We start from the raw sequence: 14,794 nt of genomic DNA, 5'->3' as shown, positions 1-14,794 counted from the left end.
GTGAATTTCTTCTATATTATTCTGGATTTCCAGGGTCTGTTCATTGATATGTAAACCATCTAATGGCATAACAAATGTCGGTTCTGATTTGTTTGCTTCGACATTTGAGAACTTGGTGCCATTTATTATGACAGAGCAATTGTGGAACTCTATCAAATACGTTCCAGATAAGTTTCGTTTTGAAAGACCACAATTCGATTCGATTTCTGTGTTATTGATGTTTTTAGCGACAAGGTAATTGTCCATGATCGCTTTGATCTCCGTTGATTGATAGCATTTTACGAAAGTACAGTTTCCTGATAGTCCTCTTAGTAGGTTTGAGTAGCATAGGTCGCCGGTAATGTCCTCTAGGCTGCTTAGATTGCACAGTCTTGTCCTTTCGATTCGCAGGCAATCCTTCTTGATGAAATATGTTCTGTTGTCGCTTTGCAAAGCAGCATTAGCAGGAAGTTTTAAAATTTTATCTACTACTGGAAGAGGTTCTAGGAAAAAATGTGTGTACATAGCTTTTTCTATTTTTGGAATTGACACAACAAATATTAGTTTTGAATGGTTATAAAATGCTGACAATTCTAAATATTCATAAATTTGATCTAAACTGTTCGTCCTAATGTTTTGTTCTTCTAATATATCTGAAACAAATCCTAACTCTTCAATTGAAAGTATTTGTTTGGGAATAATGTTAGTTCTTGCTAACTGAATTGATTCAAAAATGTCTTCTAAATGTGATTTAAGGTTGTCTAAGTTGTAATTGATTTTCAAAATTTCTCTAAATAATTTAAAGTTTTTTGTTGGTTTCGTTTTCAAATCTAGCTGATATAATGTTTTTAGTTATTTCACTCTGTTGTTGATTTAAACGGTTGATAATGGAATTGATTCTATTTTGGAGTTGTAGATTAATTTTAAGCTGTTCGTTGTTTTCGTTAATAAGTCTTTTGTTCTTGATCTGCAGTTCAAAAATATTTTTCGAAATTTGTTCATAGTCGTTATGGTCCATATTTCCTGTAATTCTTTTTATTCCAGTTCCGAGAAAATTAAATAATCCTCTTTTATTTCTTTGCTTTGGCCGAAGATTATTGAATAAACTGTGAACGGTTCCATATTTCGATTCTAAGATTTCAAACATATCAGTAAAATTTGAGAATGTCCGTATTCCTTGGATATTAGCAAGCAATTTTCTAAAAATAGGTTCGTAATTATCCAGTTCTAGGATATGAAACAATCTGTGATTGCCTATTTTTATAAAACTGTTGCCAGTTTCTATGGTTAAAAGACCGGGGTTTTGTTTGAGATTAATGACGTGGATGGATTGTGGTTGGGATAGCTGAGTAAGGAATGTGGTTGTTATCAGGATATTCCAAATAAACGTCATCTAAAAAGAGAAAACAAATGAAAAAACACATTAGAGATTCTGTGGTGTTACTTTCGGATTCGTCGCAGTTTTTCTTTATGCAATTTTCGACTTAGGATATCTTTGTACGTGTGTTTCCGGTTAGATCGTACTCGCACTTGTTGGTAGCGGTCCTTAATTTTCGACTTCACTCCTTGGATGCGGTTATATGCCAATTCGTTTTGTTTTAGTTTTGGCGGATCCTCTCGCTTCCTGTTGTGGTACAGATTCTGTGAGTTTTGTGTTTTGGTTAGTTGTACTTGAACTTCGTCGTACAACTTGTCACGAAGTTCAACAAGGCGTTCCATTTCTATCGGTCTCTCCTGTCCATTTTTGGCTGCATATAAAATTTCACGTGGTTTCATGTTGGTAGCTGTATGGATGCTGTTATTGTATAAAGAACATGCGATTAAAAATTTTTCTTTGTTTGACACTTCACCGTATTTGTGTTTATTAGCGTTAAAAATTTCGGTTATTGTCGAATGAAATCTTTCGACTATTCCGTTTGTTTGACTGTGGTTCGAAGGAGTAAAATATTGTTGTATGTTGAGATCTGAGAGTAGTCCTCGAATTTCGATGGACTTAATTGCTGGTTCGTTATCCGAGACAATCAAGCTTGGAGTGCCGTACAGTGTTATGTATTTTATTATCGCCTTTCGTATATCCGCAATTGATCTTGATTTTATTGGGATTAATGTTCCATACCTTGTGAACTTGTCTACTACAGATAAAAACAAATTTGGTTGAGCGATGTAGATATCTATGTGAATAATTTCAATGGGTTGTTTCGGTATAGGGGTTTCACCAAATTTAATTTTGTTAGGTTTTCTCTCGTATTTTGCTTTATTACAAGTATCACATAGGATGATGTACTTCCTAACTTTCCTTTTCATATTAGGAAAAAAGAATCTCCTTTTTATCTCCTCCAGATTTTCACGAATACCTCTGTGAGCTGTTTCGTGGGTATCCTCGATAATTGAGTTTTGATCTTCTAAGTTTGGTAGATCAATGAGAATTTTTTGTGATATGCAGAGTTTGAAAGTTTTGCATCTACTAAAATAGTTTTTGTATACAATTTGTAAGGATTGTATCACGTTTTCAGGACACATAATGCAGTTTGATCGTCTGGGATCCATGTATTCTTTCAAAATTCGAATTAAAAGTGGTACACCAAATGTTATTTTCGTAATAGTTCTTCGGTACACACGAGGGAAAATTTCTTCGTATGTCTCAGATTCGTTAGGGTCAATTTTTAAAATAATTTGGTTGTGAAAAAAATTTATTGGTTTTTCTGTACATTTGATGAATTCAGAGTCATCTGTATCAGCAGAATGCACTGAACAGTCGTCTGAGTCGGAATCATCTTCGTTCACGTTGATATCATGTGTTATCCTCGATAGAGCATCAGCGACAACGTTTTGCTTACCGGGTCGGTGTTTTATTTCAAAATCATATTCTAATAACTGTAGACGCCATTTAACTAGTTTTGTATTGGGTGTTTTGAGGTTTAGTGCGTATGTTAAAGGTTGGTGATCCGTGTATAATGTAAATTTTCTACCAAAAAGGTAGGGTCTAAAATATTGAGTTGCCCATACGATCGCTAATAATTCTTTTTCTATTGCTGAATATCTTTCTTCGGTTTTCGTCAATGTTCTGGACGCATATGCTACGGGTCTGTCTTGTCCAATAGCACCTTGGGATAGAACGGCACCTAGAGCAAAATTACTAGCATCTGTGGTTAGCACGAATGGTTTTTCGAAATCTGGATATTGAAGGATATCGCTTTGAGTTAAAAGTTTTTTGCATGCAACGAATGTTTTTAAAAAAGTATCTGTGTGCTCTACGTGTTCGCCTTTCCTCAGTTGAGCAGTGAGAGGTTTTGTTATTCTGGCGAAATCGCGAACGAATCTACGATAATATCCTAAAATTCCTAGAAAGCCTCTTAGTTCTTTCTGGTTTTTGGGGATAGGCCAATTTTGAATTGCTTCGATTTTGCTCGGATTTGGTTTAACGCCATTATCTGTCACAATATGGCCTAGAAATGCCACTTCTTTCTTAAGGAATTCACTTTTATCTAGCTGTATTTTGAGGTTTACTTTTTCCAATGCCATAAATATTTTTGTCAAATTTTCAATATGTTCTTGAAGAGAAACAGAAAAAATAATAATGTCATCCATATAAACAAGACAACATTTTCCAATTAGGTCACGGAGTACGTGATCCATGACACGCTGAAAAGTTGCTGGAGCATTTTTCAGTCCAAATGGCATTCTTAAGTATTCGTATAATCCATGTTCTACGGAAAAGGCTGTTTTCTGGATATCATCTGGGTGAACTTCGATCTGGTGAAAGCCAGATGCTAGGTCCAGTGTTGTGAAATATTGGCATTTTCCTAGTTTGTCTAATATTTCGGTTATGTTGGGTAGTGGGTATTTGTCATCTATAGTCTTTTCATTAAGTTTTCTATAGTCGACTACTAATCTCCACTTCTGTTGTCCAGATGCATCTAATTTCTTTGGTACGATCCAAATTGGAGAGCACCAAGGAGACGTGCTGGGACGTATGATGCCTTGAGACAGCATCTTAGAAACTTGTTTTTGTACCTCCTCTTTATGACAATAGGGGTACCTGTAGCTTTTTGCATGAACGGGTAGATCGTCTTTGGTTTCTATTCTATGTTTAATGACGTTCGTAAAGCTTAGATTGTCACCTTCCAAATAGAAAACACTTGGAAATTTCGAAATCAAATTGATCAATTTTCGCTTCTCTTCTATGTTTAAATGGTCGATTCGAAGCTGATTTTTCAATCTAGGATCTATTGATGTGTTATCAAATACGTATCCAGGTTCATAATTTTCAACTTTTTGCACTACTTCAAAATTATTCAATTCAGAGAAAATGAGTCGATTAGGGCTGATTTTCACTGGAACTTCACAGCAATTTTTCAAAAGAACTGTAGCTTTGTTGTCTTTTGCTGTGTAGAGTCCTGGTAGAATCATTACTTCGTCTGTTAGAGGAAGTGGATGTTCGACGAAAAAGTCGCCATTCGGTACATTCGTTTTTAGAGGTAATGGAATTTCTTCATATGCATTTAGATTGCGACTAAATGAATCGGGGTATTTTCGAAGCATGTTAACTGATGTAGTAGGGAGTTTGAGAGTATTAGATGAGGTTAAAATTTCTGCTTTTAGATTTCTGAGTGATTCGTATCCAATCAGTCCGTCGAAGTATGGATGGAATTTCAAAGCGTAAAAGGTTAGTGGTTGGTTAAACATTTCGATTTCAACACATTTGTTAATGTTGTGTTTCCCATTGATATTTTTGACTCCTGTAGGTGTACAGTTTTTCAGAAAACATGTACTAATTTTGTCAGGATCCACGTAGTTCTTGTTGGCACCAGTGTCAACTAAAAACTTTAGTTCGCCAAATTTAGTTTTCATTTTTATATAGGGTAGAAAATTATTACTGATCATGTTTCTGGTGTTTCGGGCAATTCCATCTGAAAATTTAAGGTATCACCCTCTGGTTCAGTAACGGGTTGTTCTTCGGAACTATTATTGATATTAACTTGCTCATAATTAGTTGCATCATATTGGTAACAGTTAGATGGCTCACTATATTGACCGTAGTAATCGATTGGTTCTGTCCAATTTACTTCATGAAAATTTGGTCTATTCATATAATTTACTTTTAAACTTCTCAATGACTGGTCGATTTCCATTGGAGTGGGTTTTGGAGGACGATAGGTTCCGGAAGGAGGTTTACTAAATTGGTTAGGATTTCGGTTGAATGGATTGGATGGGCCAGGTTGTTGTGGTCTTTGAGAATGATTTGGTTGACTGGGAGAAAATGTACGTTGAAATGGTACTTGAGGTTGGAATGGAGAGAACTGTTGAGGGGTGTGCTGTAGTTGTTGTGGACGTTGGATTGGTGCAACGCGTTGGAATGGATTAGTTTGGATTGGGTAACTTGGAAACGAATTTTGTGTTACCGGAGTTTGCTGAAATCTTGAAAATGGGTTTGAAAATTTGTTTTGAAATTTGTTCCTAGTAGGGACAGGTGGGGTATAAGATTTTTGTTTGTGATAATAAAAGTTTCTTTCTTCAATACATCGTCTTAAAGCGTCTTTCAACGATGTGGGACATTGAGCACGGATGACAGTGCCTACCGGTTCATTGAGCCCTGCAAGAAACACTTTCAGGCCTATTTCCTGGTAAAATAGATTTTTCGCGGCTCTTACGTCACTGTTGTGTTCGTTTAAATTTAATTGATTTACCATAAGGGACAACATAAAAGTTATTTCCTTATAGAAATCTTCAATCTCCTTATCCGCTTGTGTAATTTTAAACAGGTCCTTTGTGAGAGATACTTCATCTCTTTTGTCGCTGTAGTGTGTAATCAGACTGTTTTTAATTTCGTCCCAGTCTGTGCTAGTGCCATAAAATTCTAGAACATTGTCAGCGTCTCCTATAATTTTGGATCTGATGGCAAGAAGCCATACAGTGTAAGCTGGAGTGTTCTTGACCTTTGAAATTTCAGGCATAAGATCATCAATAGATCTTATGAATGAGTGTAACTTAATGGGGTTACCATCAAATGGTGGCAACATCCTGATAATTTGGGGGGTCTGAAGGGCTCGCAAGGCGCCTTCTACCGAGTTTTGTTGCTGAACAACAGCGGCTTCTTTTGCAATTGATTGTTGGTGCGTAGCGAACGCTTCCAACTCTGCTATTCTAGAGTCGCGTTGTTGCATTATGCCTATTAATTCTCTGATCTGGGTTTCTAACTCCCCGACTTGGATAGTGATCAAGTCGCGGTTCTCGTCAAACTTTGCCATTTTTCACACTTGAAGTTAAAATTGATAAAAAAAAATCCTTTCAAAAAATGGTAAAAAAGAAAAAATACAGGTGAAGAGAATTTATGTTTTCTAGGATTTAAAAAAAAATCCTTTCAAAAAATGGTAAAAAAAAAATACAGGTGAAGAGAATTTATGTTTTCTAAGATTTTTGTTTTAAATAAAAAAAGCTAAATTAATTATTTTTCTATCACTGTAATAGATATTTTTTTCTTATATTTTGTTATTTTGATCATTCACTTAAATCACTCTGATAATCACTTATATAAAAAAGCTTAATTCTACTTACGGTTTTATCCGATGTTCCCTCGGATGGTTAAATTGTCCGATATTCCCTCGGATGGTTCGATTGTCCGATATTCCCTCGGATGGTTCGATGTCCGATATTCCCTCGGATGGTTCGATGTCTTCTAGCAGGTGTGAAGCTTCGTTAAAGATGATTTTGGTGTCTCGGTGAACCGCCGGTGCACTAGAATCTGTAGTTTAGGTGTTTCCTCCTTTGCTCTTCGGTAAGCCGCCGATGATTTCGGATAAGAACACTTTTCACTACACTTTAACTACTCCACGCTAGAACTGCCGACTGCGCCAGTGAAGAAGGGTGTCACCCAGACTAAGTTTAAAAAAAAAAGAACTTATTCGATCTACTGCCTAAAACGAACTGAACCTTTATTCAATTATTGATTACGATCAAACCTCACTACCTACTGCAATGCTTATGCTGTTGCTGTGGAAGAACTGCTGATGCCGCGGGTCCAAAGGGCTGTGGCTTCGTTTAGTGGTCTCGTTCGGTGGTTGTCCACGTAAATGCTACCTATGTTGTCAGGTGATGAAATGCTGATGCTAGACTACTGTTTCCGTTCTACTAGCTGGGCTATCGTCGTCGGTGTGGTGGACGTCGTCGTTGTTGTTGTTGTTGCCGGGAATGATGAAAATGATGATACACCAATAAAGCGATTGGTGTATGGATGATTGTTGAGGATCGGTAAGGGTTCGATCTTAACTTATATATATATATATATATATATGTAATGTAACTAATTCCATTGTTGAAGCAAGAGGCAATACCAAAATCCGCAGTAAAATTCGAATCCGTGTTCATAGACGATGATCTTAAACTCATGATCCATGAGGAGAAGCCAATTTCAACACACTCGCAATCCTGCTATGAAAATTATATGGCAGCATCTGCAGAAAGACATTAAAAAACGGTTTTCACAATGAAGAAATTTGAATTTTTAAAATAAAATTACTCATTTGGACCCTGGCTCTAAGCCCTTTTGGAAATCACCTAAAATTTTGAAAAAAAAAAACCTCAGGAGCCAATACCGGCATTGAAAGAGGAAAACACACTATTACTAACTAATTGCTAAAAAGCTCAAAAACTTGCTATGCAGTTTGAAAGCGCGCACAGTACTAACCAGACAAAAATCCTACAGAAGCTACTAGCTATCGTCCAATCAGTTTGATTTCCTCTATCAGTATACTTTTTGAAAAGGTCAGTTTGAACAGAATTATGGTCTACATCAATGAAAATTCATGTTTTGTCAATGAACAGTTCGGATTCCGCCATGGACAGTGAATCAAATTGTCATCAAAATAGACGAAAAACAAACAACAAAGTAAGCTCGTTCACAACCGTTTGTTGTAACTGTTGCGGATAAGGACAAAATCCAAAGCAAAATTGTCATGACAATCACAGGGCGCAACATTGTTGCAACCTTTTCAACTCGCGATTAATCAATTATTTTAAACACAAAACCAAATTTCTTTTACGGATGCTGTTCGATAGTGTGTCAATGTTTACCAACAAGAAGAAAGTTCTCGAAAATAACAATGCGAAGCCCAGAAAATCGCTGCGCACTTGGTGATCGATCTTTGTCATATTCTGCTCAAGTGATGATAAACTGATGTTGTGGAATAAAATTGTTGCAACAAGAATAGGAAATGACAATGTCTTTGTTGCCGCGTGTTGGGTGACAATTGATTCACTGGCCATGGATATTCGACGATACTCAACAACTTTTACGTGTATCAAATTTGATTCGTTCCAACAAATCTGAAAAGGTTTCTACTGGTGTAAGATTGTGTCCGTCCATCCGTCTCCGTTGCCAGCAACCTAATTCTCCTTTATTATTATCCCAACTGTCAGTCTGACGCACAGTCAAGGTTTATACCATTTAAAGGTGTACATGTTCAGGTGAGAATGAGAAACACCACAAGGTACATCCTTAGAGGTACGACCTCTTTCCCAAGATCGATAATATTAACTTCAATATACTACAATCTCCCCTTTTCAATAAAAATGCAAACAAGCTTACTGAACAAGGACTTAGATAGAAATGTATGTACCTCACTTATTTTGAATCTGGCATTCAAATATTCTCTTGTTTTATAGCAGTCTCTGAGTTATTACAAATCCACAAACAAAGTTTAGTCACTGTTACCTCCTTTGATTTTGTTGAAATGATTGAAGCCTCCTAAATTTCAAAAGGCTATCATTATCTGAACATTTATATCGGTTTATCGACGCTCTATCCATATTATAGGTAATGAAGCACCGATTACCCCTAACTGTGAATTGTTACAGTCTCTACCATTGTTTGAACTATAAACTATGCATTAGGAACAAGTTCATTTGGTTATTCACTATATGCATTTATCTAATAATAACGACATAACCTTGTAGTACTAGCTCACTAAGTCTGTACCCGGATAAAAAATACAATACAAAAACAATATAACGTATTGAAACAGTACCATTCAATATATTGGAAATACAATACAGTATATTTTAAAATGACAATACAATTACAGTACAATATATTGTTTTGAACAGTTCACTGTATGGTATATGAGATTTTTGCAATATAATGTATGGGTGGTTAAGTATCGTAACAATACAAATATAGGTATTTTCTCATACAAACATTTTGAAAATATAATACGATATATTGTTCATGTATTGTCTTAATAAGCAATTCGTGTATTGTTGTACAATACAAAAACAATTCAACAAACTGTATCATGGTTGCATTCGTTGTAACAGCTAATGTCAAGTGACTTCTAAAAAACTACTTATTTTTACTTTTTGAATATTTTCCACCCAACATTTCTTGCTTTTTGAACTTGTTTTGTTTATTTCTTTCAGCAAAGCTACATAGAAAAAAGCAACAGTTGTTTTACGCGAAAATAGGAATTTGACTAAAATTGTAAGGTATAAAACCAATTGAAAACAATACAATGTTTCGTTACAATATATTATATTGTTTTTGAATTGTATATCCAAACATGAATAATATTGCTTCGACATTCAATTACAATACGCTGTATTGTATCCAATACGTTATATTGTACATTAATGGTTTATTCCATTCACTGAATGATACGTTTTTATCCGGGTAGTCTACTCTAATACTCTTCCTTGTTTGTTTTTCAAAAACATAATATTTAGGATCCATAAACTTCACACAATATTCCAAGCGCATACTTCTTAGTACAAAACTATACAAAATATATGATTCATCGCTTTTCTAGTGAACTGACTGTCAATAGATGCAGAACCACTTAGAAGATTATAGGCCATGGTGTAATATTGACTTGTGAATATCAAAACAATCTAACAATATTACTTGAACTAACTTACTCAAAATTTTCATATGTCATTTTAACAACACGCATCTTCACATAAATATGTAACTTTAAAAATGTTTTTAAAGTCTACTGCTACAAAAATCTGTGTAACATCCTTAAGTCCTGACACGCTTCAATAAATCCATTCTTCGTGACGAATGCTAAAAAAGATTGAACACTGTTCATTATTAAGCTGAGGAGTTCAACAATACTTTGTATCTTCTACTGCATTTGATTATACTTCAGCATATTGAATCTTGCTCATCAAGCTATCAAGCCATCATTTACAAATACTTTAAGCACTTAGTGACGTTTAAATGCCATATATAACTTTGTGTTTCATTGTGCATCGAAGTCATCGCTCTAATGTCGCTCAACCGTCACGTCGCTAGACTAGCGATCATTTTGTAGTTTAGTGCTCCAGCGACGTGTTTCTTTTTCTTCTTCTTCTTGGTATTAACGTGGGACAGAGCCGGCTACTCAGCGTAGTGTTCTAAGAGCACTTCCGCAGTTATTAACTGAGAGCTTTCTTCGCCTAAGTTGCCATTTTTGCATTCGTATATCGTGCGGCAAGTACGATGATACTCTATGCACAGGGAAGCCAAAGAAATTTCTATTACGAAAAGATCCTGGACCAACCGGGAATCGAACCCAGACACCTTCAGCATGGCTTTGTTTAGTAGCCGCGGACTCTAACCACTCGGCTAAGGAAGGCCCGTATTTAAATTGCCTGTTTTGCAGGAGCACGTCTGCAATCCTCCATCTGTAGTTCACCATTTTGTTTACACAAAGGTTACTGAAACATTCGAACTAAATAAATACTTCAAGCTGTTACTTGTTGGTAACTACTCTGTAAACTAATGTAAATTCTGCATGTATGTGGAACTGATCGATCATCTTGAAATAAATTTCATCAACGCATGTTCAGTCTTATTTCACGCTAATTAGCCAGTTTTTTTTGTTTGCAACACTATTTCGTTCCACCAATCAAATCCAATGCGAAGGTGAGTCGCTCAGAGTTATGGACAACTAAACAAGACAACGTACCAACCATGCATTCACTGGTATAGACCCCACTCCTCATGCTGGAACACGTCTACTATGTATTTCAGTATTATTATCCAATTCAAAACTTGGAATAAATGTTCCAAAAACAGACAATGATCTCCCATGAAAGCAGATGACTTCTGGCTCTCCTGCACATCCCAACACTGCTTCAAATCCTGCACCTTGTTCCTAGTTGTTCTTCAAGTATCAAAAATCCATTAAATCAGTCATTCTATCCATGTTCCATTTTCTAGGCTTCTTAGAGAGCGATATTATATATATTCCGGTTGGCTTGAATCTAAAATTCAGAAACGAGTGTTCAACGCTATTCTCAGTATTGTATTTAAAATTAATCTTATCGGAATTTTCGTAGCATATATGACAATCCATGGACATGTTCCGTCAATTTCAAACATGAGACGTTATGCATAAGAACTAAAATCCTAAATCTGCTTCGACTCTTCCACGTGGAGCCCATTTTACTCATGTAATAGAAATCTCCTGATTTTCTGCAGTCAGAAGTTATCTCACGAGAAGACCAAAAAATATAATCCAATTATTCAGCTTTATCATCAAGCACCCCCACCAAGATTCTCAATAAATCTTTGTCCAGCCAACGATTCAAACCGAATCGGTATCGATCCTTATCGAAGATTACTGACTGGTTGACCGGACCATACTTCCTATTTTCTTTATAGTTAACTAATTTCATCTATTTTTTCACGCCTTTTAGTGAAAGTTTATTTGCTTCACCTGACGGTTTACCCCCTTTTCCGGGTTCAACAATCCAACTAAGCCAGCGCCTGTTTATATACTTAGTTTTATTGTCCTCAGTTATTAACTGAGAGGTTTCACAGCCATTTAACCATTTTTTTTTCTTGGCATGCATGAAAGTACTCTTATACCCAGAGATAAACCCAACTTTTGGAATTCTCTCTTTAGGGACAACTCTAAAAGACCTTCGATTGGCGAGTTTCGAACCCGCATGAATAACTACGCGTTTACCGTTACAGCAATGTGGGCTGTTGAATTACCGTCATTATTGGGTACTACCAATTTCTAACGTCAACAGTAGCACAAAGATACAACTACCGTATTACACCGATCAGCATATCTAAACTGACTACACAGGCTCTTCCATCCATGAAGACCAAAAGAACTATTAAACCTTCAAAATCTACCTATGGATGTAGTGAAGGTTGACCGAAATTCCTGCCCAAATCAACTATTCCATATCATTTTAAAATTACTAAAACACATACTTTTAGCTAACTATAATAATTTAGTATCAAGGAACCTCTCTTCTTCTCATCGCATGGATTATCGAAATACGTTGGATCGTAGTGTTTTCCTATCATCATCGAAGCGTCCGTCATTAGTTTATCAGGAGAGCCATACTTATTGGGAGTAGGAAGTATATTGAGTACGCTTCACATCGCCGACGCTCCAGAAACTACTCAGTCAACAATCGCTACTTGCCCTCTTTTCTATCACAACACGATCAGAAAATAGGAAGGACACGTAACAGACGAAAAAAACTAGATAATTTTGAAGCCTGTGTGTTTTCGAATTCGGACTTGTTTGGATCAAGTAAACAATCCAATCATCAGACAACCTTTGAATAAGCAATCTGTCCACATACTCATTCCTTTCCGTCATTTCAGCTCGACGTGTAATTGCTATAAACTAACAATGAGCCCAGTATTAATTAATCAGTTCCACTACTCCGCGCTTGCAACTTCTTTTTTTTTCTAGCCAACCGACACCCTTTGAAATCAGCTGAAGATTTACGTCTGCTTATTTCTGGTAGCCTTAACACGGACCGCCAGGGAGCCTGTGGCCACAACCTACGGCTTTACTTCCTTCTCGAAAAAAGACAAGTTCGCGTTGACGGGAATGGATACCCGATCGACCAGATTGAGAAGTAATCACGTTCACCACTACATCTCCAACACCGCTAGTTCAAACTCATTCAAACTCAGACAATACCACCACTATTGTGCATTGTAATTCTCATTATACGCCCCAGCTCTAAACCGTTCTTTGCATTGTCTCTATTAAGAATAACTGTGTTCTTTTCTGCTACATTTCATCGTTGTTTTGAAATCCCTTCCATAGACAGCAAATTGTACACGGATCATTTCTCACAACTTGAAATCCTGCTGATTCCGGTCAAAAAATGGCATTTCCATATGCTAAACATTTACTCCGGAGAATTCTATCAATTCTCGCAATTTACACAGGGGAAACCTGACCGTTTCCGCCCTCGCCATGATAAGCAATCTGCTTCTCTCGAACTTTGCCGCCAGGAGAATTCTATCAATTCTCGCTTTTCTTTCTGGGGAAATCCTATTGATTTCCGCCGACGCCATGAGAATCACTCCGATTCTCGCAAAGTTCAATCCCGAAGAATTCTTCTTAATTCTCGCGTAACTCCAGAAGAATTTCTCTGCCCTCTAGCTCTGAATAATATCAGATTTAAAAATTCCATCAATCCTTCAATTCCATCTGGTGAATCCAACACAACCAGTAAAATTTCGGCCGACTGTATATTTACCTCATTTTTTTTTCTCCTCGTCGCCAGCTGTAAGATTGTGTCCGTCCATCCGTCTCCGTTGCCAGCAACCTACACTGTAAGACCAAAGTACCCTTTAAAGGGTAAAAAAGTACCCTCTTTGAGAGAAACTAGTTTAACTCATAAAAAGAGTAAAGGGCCTTTACTCATTAAAGAGTAAACGGCCTGTACGTCAGATCGACGAGTAAATTTTACCCACTATCCCAACCTAATTATTTGAGAAACAGAGTAAAATTTACTCTTTTTCAAATACGAAAATTTTATATAATTTGTATACCTATTTGCGTAGAATAATCAACACTAGACTTTTATAAATATATAAACATTTTATTAAATAATATATCAAAAATGTTCTGAAGCAGTTGAATCATTAATTAAACGCTCATTTGGTCGAGAAAATGAGGCTTCTGTTACTGGAGGGACAACAAGGTATTCAATAGGCAGCAAAATCATCCTGTAAAATTTGTTTGTTTATTTAATCGGAACACTACGGGAAAGGTAATCTAATGAACCTACCTTAGATTTACACGCATATCTGTATTTTTTTTTCTTATTATTTGAAAAAAAAAACAACTAAGTATGTTTACTAAACACTGGTCTGGTGAAGATTTCATTTACATTATATATTGCAAGGATTTTTTCACCCATTAAAGAGTACATGAATGGAACATATAAAAGAGTACAAAATACCCATTATGTGGAAACATAAATTACCCGTTATTTTGACGTTGCATACATTAGAAAATAATGGGTATTTTTCACACTTTAAAGAGTAATGACGAGTTTACAGTGTAATTCTCCTTTATAGGCCTTTTCATTCGACGTTAAAAATCAGCTGATCTCGAAGCACTTTGACAGTTCTTCTATGGAATTGACAGGCCCGTGTATGCACCGGTCCTCCACCGATGTAAACAAATGCATACACGGGCCTGTCACATGAATAGGCCTATTATTATCCCAACTGTCAGTCTGACGCACAGTCAAGGTTTATACCATTTAAAGGTGTACATGTTCAGGTGAGAATGAGAAACACCACAAGGTACATCCTTAGAGGTACGACCTCTTTCCCAAGATCGATAATATTAACTTTAATATACTACAACTGGTCTTGCTTTTCTAGACATAGAAAAAGCATTCTAACTTTAATTTTCTAACACACATTGTTAGAATAATACAAAGTTGTCTGTCAAATCGTACACTTCAGGTTGATTTCCAAAAATATGTACAACAATTATAGTGAGACTGTTATGCGAATATATTCAATATATTCATATTTTACATACCAGTCCAATTGTGT

At 36.1% G+C, this 14,794-nt stretch overlaps 1 long non-coding RNA gene across 1 annotated transcript; it reads right to left on the bottom strand.

The window, feature by feature from the left end:
• Positions 1–218: 218 nt before the first annotated feature.
• Positions 219–7,241, bottom strand: LOC110674883. Its single transcript, XR_002499264.1, has 3 exons — positions 6,535–7,241; positions 1,667–1,774; positions 219–1,603 (listed from the first exon to the last, which is right to left on the bottom strand). It is a non-coding gene; the product is annotated as an uncharacterized LOC110674883 (long non-coding RNA).
• Between the last annotated feature and the right edge of the window lie 7,553 nt (positions 7,242–14,794).

The sequence above is a fragment of the Aedes aegypti genome, chromosome 1, assembly GCF_002204515.2.
Source record: "Aedes aegypti strain LVP_AGWG chromosome 1, AaegL5.0 Primary Assembly, whole genome shotgun sequence".
Taxonomy (NCBI): domain Eukaryota; kingdom Metazoa; phylum Arthropoda; class Insecta; order Diptera; family Culicidae; genus Aedes; species Aedes aegypti.
The sequence above is the reverse complement of the archived record's forward strand: the minus strand, read 5'-3'. Positions and strand labels throughout refer to the sequence as shown.